Source organism: Myxine glutinosa, unplaced genomic scaffold, assembly GCF_964187855.1.
Source record: "Myxine glutinosa unplaced genomic scaffold, kmMyxGlut1.1 SCAFFOLD_2208, whole genome shotgun sequence".
Taxonomy (NCBI): Eukaryota; Metazoa; Chordata; class Myxini; order Myxiniformes; family Myxinidae; genus Myxine; species Myxine glutinosa.
The window spans coordinates 21,988-29,405 of NW_027618303.1; positions in this window are offsets into that span (position 1 = coordinate 21,988).

A 7,418-nucleotide genomic window follows, 5' to 3' on the forward strand; every position below is an offset into this window, starting at 1 on the left:
TCTCTGTACCCACCATACCCAGTCGTACCCTGCTGCTCCTGGACTCCGTGTCCTTTCCTCCTGACAAGGTGGAAAAGTTTCTGTCAACCCTCGACTCTGATTCTGCAACTGGACCCGACGGCATCAGCCCACGGGTCCTAAAATCCTGCTCTGCTGCTCTATCTCACCCTCTCTCTGTTCTCTTCACCCTCTCTTTTGCTCAAGGTCAACTGCCATCTGCTTGGAAATCAACCAACATCACCGCTTTGCACAAAAAAGGTGCAAAAACAGATCCTAGCAACTACAGACCAATCAGCCTTCTCCCAATTATCAGCAAAGTCATGGAATCCATCATTGCTTCGGATATGAAATCTTTCCTCTTCTCCAATGGCTTGATCTCTGATCATCAATTTGGTTTCAGACCAGGTCACTCTACTCTAGACATGCTGCTTCTGCTGTCTCAACAATGGATGGAGGTCCTCAATGCCAAACAGGAAATTAGAGCTGTCTCCCTCGACATATCACGTGCCTTCGACACGGTCTGGCACCCCGCTCTGCTCACCAAACTCTCCTCCTTTGGTATCCATGGAAATCTCCACGCATGGCTGGCGGACTTCCTCTCTAGTCATCGTCAACGTGTGGCCCTGAATGGGTTTCTCTCATCTCCTCTTCCTGTTCAGGCTGGAGTTCCCCAAGGCAGTGTTCTGGGCCCCGTGCTTTTTCTGGTCTTCATCAATGATCTCTCTGACTCTCTCGAAAATCCTCTCTATCTCTTTGCTGATGACTCCACTCTCTGCCGCTCCATTCCTCTTCCCTCAGATCGGCAGTCTGCTGCCTCCTCACTCTCTGAAGACCTGGACAAAATCACAGACTGGTCAAACAAGTGGAACATGTCTTTCAATCCTGACAAATCTCACACTCTTACTATGTCTCTCCGAAAAGATCGACTGGACAACCCTCCCATCTACTTTCTCAACAATCCTCTCCAAGAAGTTCTGTCACTCAAGATTTTGGGTCTCACTATCTGCCATGATCTTTCTTGGGAAAACCACATTTCCAAGCTGGCCTCCAAAGCCAGTCGCCGACTGGGCATCCTCCGTCGTGCGAAGTCCTTCCTCGGCACACCTGAGCTCCTCACCACATACAAGGCTTTCATCCGCAGCTCAATGGAATACTGTTCTCCCCTATGGGCCGGTGCTCCTGCCTCACACCTAGCTCGGCTTCACGCTGTTGAAACCAAAGCTTTCAGAATTATTGGAATCTCCCGCGATGAAGCTATCTCTGAGGGCCTCTCACTCACTCACCGCAGGCAGGTAGGTGGTCTTTCTGTCTTCTAACGACTCCTCTCCGGCCTTGCACCCCCAGCTCTCTCTGTGCTCTGTCCCCCAAATATTCCTACAGGTCGCACAAGATCTGCCAGCAACCCTCTGATGGTTAAACTGCCGAAATCTCGGCTCTCTGCTCACCTTCACTCTTTCATTCCTCTTTTCTCCCGCCTCTGGAACAAACTCCCTCACTCCCTTCAATCCCACTCCTCCCTCCAGGTCTTTAAAACAGCTGTTCACCACCATCTCTTATCTTCCCCCATCCAAAACCTTGATCTTTTCTACCCCCGCTAATTCACCCCAGATCCACCTTGTTTGAAATTCCAACTTCTTTCCTGGAAGTCCTGGCAGTGTCCATATGTTTTATACCTCTCCCACCGCCCCCTTCCCATGCCCCACCCCCCCCCCCCCCCAAAGCCCTCGCCCTCTCTCAGATCTCTCGATGCCTCCATGTCTCTCGGTCCCTGCTCTCAAATGTTGTGTTTGTGTCCTTCCCCCTCTCTCCCCATCTTGTCTACCGCTCCCGATGTTATATGTTTTATGTGTCGGTTTGTCTATCTGTGTGATTAATGTTCGCTCTTTCACGAGCCTCGATCTTGTATACAAAAAAAAAAAAAAAAAAAAAAAAAAAAACACGTTTGATTACCTTTTGAAACATTCGCTACTCCTGTTTTACACGAAACTGAAAGAGGGAAAATCTGGGGTGTTTTCAGCTACCAAGCAGCTAGCTAGCGCTTGCCAAGCCTGCCGTTCCTTATCAATGGTTTTGAATGGATTGCTTGCTCGAATGCTTAAATCACTTAGTGAGGTCTCCACAAGAAACTTGGAAAATGATGACATCCCCGATGTCTTTGAGGGCCGACCCTAGATATACTATAATCTACAGTGCATTCAGAAAGTATTCAGACCCCTTTACTTTTTTCACATTTTGTTATGTTGCAGGCTGATGCTGAAATCGTTTAAATTCATTTTTTCCCTCATGAATCTACACTCAATACCCCATAATGACAAAGAGAAAACAGGATTTTAGAAAGTTTTGCAAATTTATTAAAAAGAAAAAACTGAAATATCACATTGACATAAGTATTCAGACCCTTTGCTATGACACTTGAAATTTAGCTCAGGTGCCTCCCATTTCTCTTGATCATCTTTGAGATGTTTCTACACCTTGATTGGAGTCCACCTGTGGTAAATTCAATTGATTGGACATGATTTGGAAAGACACACACCGGTCTATATAAGGTCTCACAGCTGACAATGCATATCAGAGCAAAAACCAAGCCATGAGGTCGAAGGAACTGCCTGCAGAGCTCAGAGACAATTGTGTCGAGGCACAGATCTGGGGAAGCCGACAAAAAAATCTCTGCTGCATTGAAGGTTCCCAAGAGCACAGAGGCCTCCATAATTCGTAAATGGAAGAAGTTTGGAACAACCAGGACTCTTCCTAGAGCTGTCCGCCCGGCCAAACTGAGCAATCGGGAGAGAAGGGCCTTGGTAAGAGAGGTGACCAAGAACCCGATGGTCACTCTGGCTGAGCTCCAGAGATCCTGTGTGGAGATAGGAGAAACTTCCAGAAGGACAACCATCACTGCAACACTCCACCGATCTGGGCTTTATGGTAGAGTGGCCAGACGGAGGCCTCTCCTCAGTGAAAGACACATGAAAGCCCGCTTGGAGTTTGCAAAAAAGCACCTAAAGGTCTCTCAGACTGTGAGAAACAAGATTCTGTTGTCTGATGAAACCAAGATTGAACTGTTTGGCTTCCGTATGACCGATTTCAGCATAAGGCTGCAACATAACAAAATGTGAAAAAAAGTGAAGGGGTCTGAATACTTTCTGAATGCACTGTATATACCCTAGAGAGGAATGACCCTTCCTCCCGCCTCCCGTAGGGAACGGGTGTACTTGTCTTTCAAATCAGCAATCGTGGTCGATTCCGACGAAAAAATTCTTCCTTTGACGTCCCCATAAAAATATATTGTAGTGACAACAAGTCGGGTGGGGGGAACATGAAGATAACGATGCAATGTCACGGTTACTGGCATTTTGATATTACAATCTCCAAAAAATATAGGGGCTGTAGATTTATGACAGTCAATCCACACCACCAGGCAGTGATTTCTGGAGAGTAAAGTGGTGCTTCTTCATGTTCTTGTGACTTTTACAATCCTCAAAATCTGCAATTCTGTTTCATCATCCTCCCATAAATGTTGCAAATATGACATTCACCAGAAAAGATTAAGTCATCGACACCAAGGCCTTCATTTTCCAGTGCTTCAGAAAAGCTGATACAAAATCCATTCAGTCTTCTTTGATCATTTTCATCAAGTGCCTGGAAAAGCTGCATTTTGGAAGGAAAAAGCCCAAGGTCTTCCTTCAGTATTCGTCACCCTGATGTATGAATTATTCCTGGTTCAGCTGAGAGTCGTCTTGTTGATTTGCATGGATCTCTCTCCACACGTTGCCGTTCACCTTCAACAGTCTGGGACGCAAAACGAACACGCTGTCCTCAACACGCCATATTTGTGTTTTGTAATGAGCCGGTATCTTTCATATCTTGCACTATTACTAGTACTACTACTAGCCTACTTTTGCGAGACACTGCATGGGATCTTCATTTTGCAGATGTAATGGTCAAACGATTTCATGTGCCCTGATGACAACAGAACAGAGAGCAATATTATTTGGATCCAGTTCTGGAGTCCAACGGAAGACCAGAGAGCACATACCACATTCACAGCTAAAACCAGTGCGGACCCTCATTCCTCCATCTCCCAAAGCATGTGAATAGAATGTTTGCACATAATCAGTGCCATATGGGGTGGAGTGTTGAGGAAGGGGACATCTTCAATTCAATTCTATACAAGTGTTCTTATTTCTCATGAACGACTAAAACTCGGTATTGTGGTGCTGTGCACACACGATTCGTTTGCCAAGAAGGTAGGCCACCACGCGTTGTACAAACTGAAATGCTTTATCAACAGCTCGCACGTAAGCACTGGGCGGGCTCGACTATCGAGCCCGCATATATGTCCCGAGACCACGCCTTGCCCCCGGGCGTGGCCGGTCGGCCGAAAGGCGGGGCATGTCCTCAGTTCCACCCTGCGCCTCGTGACGCCTTCGCTCCGGGCGTGGCCCGAGCTGCGCTTCCACGCCCGGACGCTCGCGCCACCCACTGGTGCGTGGAATTATTGCCCATTGACAATGTGTCCGCCACACACGCCCCCCCAGAATTCCCACGCACCTGAAGGGTGAGCTTGCGGTGAAGCCGGATGACCCGGCCTAAGCGCCCTCAGGCGATGCGTGCAGGGCTGGGGTGTAGCGGGGCTGGGGGGTGCCGGGGTCTGACCGCCAGGGGGCGGCCTCGACGCGGAGGCAGAGCTGCTTGCGGGAGTGGTCCAGATCGAGGTGGGCCGGCTTGAGGCGGTCCACGGAGATACGATCCGGAGTACCGCCGATGTCCACAGTGAAATGTTTGTCCCCGGTCTCCAGCACGCGGAAGGGCCCGTCGTACGGGGGCCGCAGCGGTGCCCGGTGGGCGTCGTGCCGGACGAAAACGTACTCCGCCGTGCGAAGCTCCGGGGCGACGTGGGAGGACGGGCAACCGTGGTGTGCCGTCGGCACCGGGGCAAACCTCCTGGCGGTCTCCTGCAAGGTGGAGCGCTATTGCGCCGCGGACCAATGAGCCGTGGAGTCGGGGATAAATTCGCCCGGTACCCGCAGCGGTTGTCCGAAGACCAGCTCCGCCGAGGACGCGCACAGGTCGTCTTGGGCGCCGTCCTGAGGCCCAGCAGGACCCAGGGGAGCCTGTCAGCCCAGCTGCCGTCGCGGAGGCTGGCCCGGAGCGCGGCCTTCATTGAGCGATGAAAGCGCTCGCACAGGCCGTTGGCCGGGGGGTGGTAGGCCGTGGTGCGGTGCAGCTTGACGCCAAGCCCTTGCGCCACCGCTCCCCAGAGCTCCGAGGTGAACTGGGGGCCACGGTCGGACGAGATGTCCGAGGGGGCACCGAACCGGGCAACCCACGTGGCGATGAAGGCTTGCGCGACATCAGCCGCAGCCGTCGCCGCCAATGGCACGGCCTCCGGCCATCGGGTGGTGCGGTCCACCATGGTGAGGAGGTGGGTGAAACCCCGCGAGGGGGGCAGAGGTCCCACCAAGTCGACATGGACGTGGTCAAACCGACGCTCGGGCACCGTAAACGGGGCCAACGGGGCCTGGGTGTGGCGGTGGAACTTTGCACGCTGGCACGCGAGGCACGTCCTGGCCCAGTCGCGGACGTTCTTCCTGAGGCCATGCCAGACGAACTTCGCCGCGACGAGCTTCTGGGAGGCCTTCGTGCCCGGGTGGGACAGGCCGTGGATGGCGTCAAACACCGGGTGCTGCCAAACAGCAGGCACGATGGGGCGAGGCCGGCCGAGGGAGACGTCGCACAAGAGGGCAGTGCCCGTGATGTCGAACGGCACCTCGGTGACTCGGAGGCCCATGACGGCGGTCCGCAAGGCCTGGACGTCGGGGTCGGCGGTCTAGTCCTCCGCCATCCGAGCATAGTCGATCCCGAGATGGACCGCGTGTGTGACGGACCGGAAAAGGCAATCCGCCACCGGGTTGTTCTTACCCGCGACGTGACGGATGTCCGCCGTGTACTCGGACACGGCAGAGAGGTGACGTTGCTGCCGGGCCGACCATGGCTCGGCGACCTTGGCCATCGCGAACACAAGGGGCTTGTGATCGACGAAAGCCGTGAACGTGCGGCCCTCGAGCAGATGGCGGAAGTGTTGGACCGCCAAGTGGAGCCCGAGCAGCTCGCGGTCGAAGGTGCTGTAGCAGCGTTCGTGCGGGCGAAGCTGCCGGCTAAAAAACGCCAGCGGCTGCCAAGCACCACTCACCCACTGCTCGTGCACCACGCCCACCGCGTAGTCCGACGCGTCGTTGGTGAGGGCGATTGGTGCATCGGGCGCCGGGTGCGCCAGCATGGTGGCGTTGGCCAAGGCCAGCTTTGCGCCCGCAAACGCTGCGGCCATCGGCTCCACCCAGGCGATGTCACCTTTGCCCGGCTTCCCCCGGAGGGCCTCGTGCAGTGGGCGGAGGAGTTGGGAGACGCGGGGCACGAAGCGGTGATAAAAATTCACCATGCCCAGGAATTCCTGGAGCCCCTTGATCGTGCGGGGGTGCGGGAAACTCCTGACCGCCTCCACCTTGGCTGGCAAAGGGATGGCCCCGTGCCTGGTGATGCGGTGCCCCAAGTAGTCGATGGCGGTGATGCCAAAACGGCACTTCGCGGGGTTGATTATCAGGCCATGCTGGCCCAGGCATTCGAAGAGCGTGCGGAGGTGGAGCAGGTGCTCCTCCCGGGATGCGCTCGCGACTAGGATGTCGTCCAGGTAGACGTAGATGAAAGGTAAGTCGCGCAAGATGCTGTCCATGAGCCGCTGGAAGCATGGGCCGCATTTTTCAACCCAAAAGGCATCCGCAGGAACTCAAAGAGGCCGACAGGGGTGATGACGGCCGCCTTTGGTACATTGTCCGGTTGTTCGGGGACCTGGTGGTAGCCCCAGATGAGGTCCACCTTGGAGAAAACGGTCGTGTTTGCCAACCAGGCGGAAAAATCCTGAATATGCGGGACCGGGTAGCGGTCGGGGGTGGTGGCATCGTTGAGCCGGCGGTAGTCACCGCACGGCCGCCATCCGCCGCCGGGCTTGGGCACAATGTGCAGAGGAGAGGCCCATGCGCTGTTGGAGCACTGTACGATGCCCAGCCGCTCCAGCGTGGCGAACTCCGCTTTCGCTACGGCGAGCTTCGTGGGGTCGAGGCGGCGCGCCCGGGCATAGACCGGTGGTCCGACAGTGGGGATATGGTGCTCCACCCCGTGTTTGACGGCCACCGCTGAAAAGGTGCGCCGCGTGAGTGCCGGGAAACTGGCGAGGAGGCGGGTAAACTCGTCCGCTGCCGGAAGCGTACAGAATAACCTCGCCGGGACGGAACCACTCAGCAATCCGTTTGGCAAGCCGCTCTGTGAGCCGCTCAGCGAGCTGCTCAACGAGCCGCTCAGCGAACAAGCGAGCGAACTGAAGGTTTCGGCCTGGACGAGACGTCGACGCTTAACGTCCACCAACA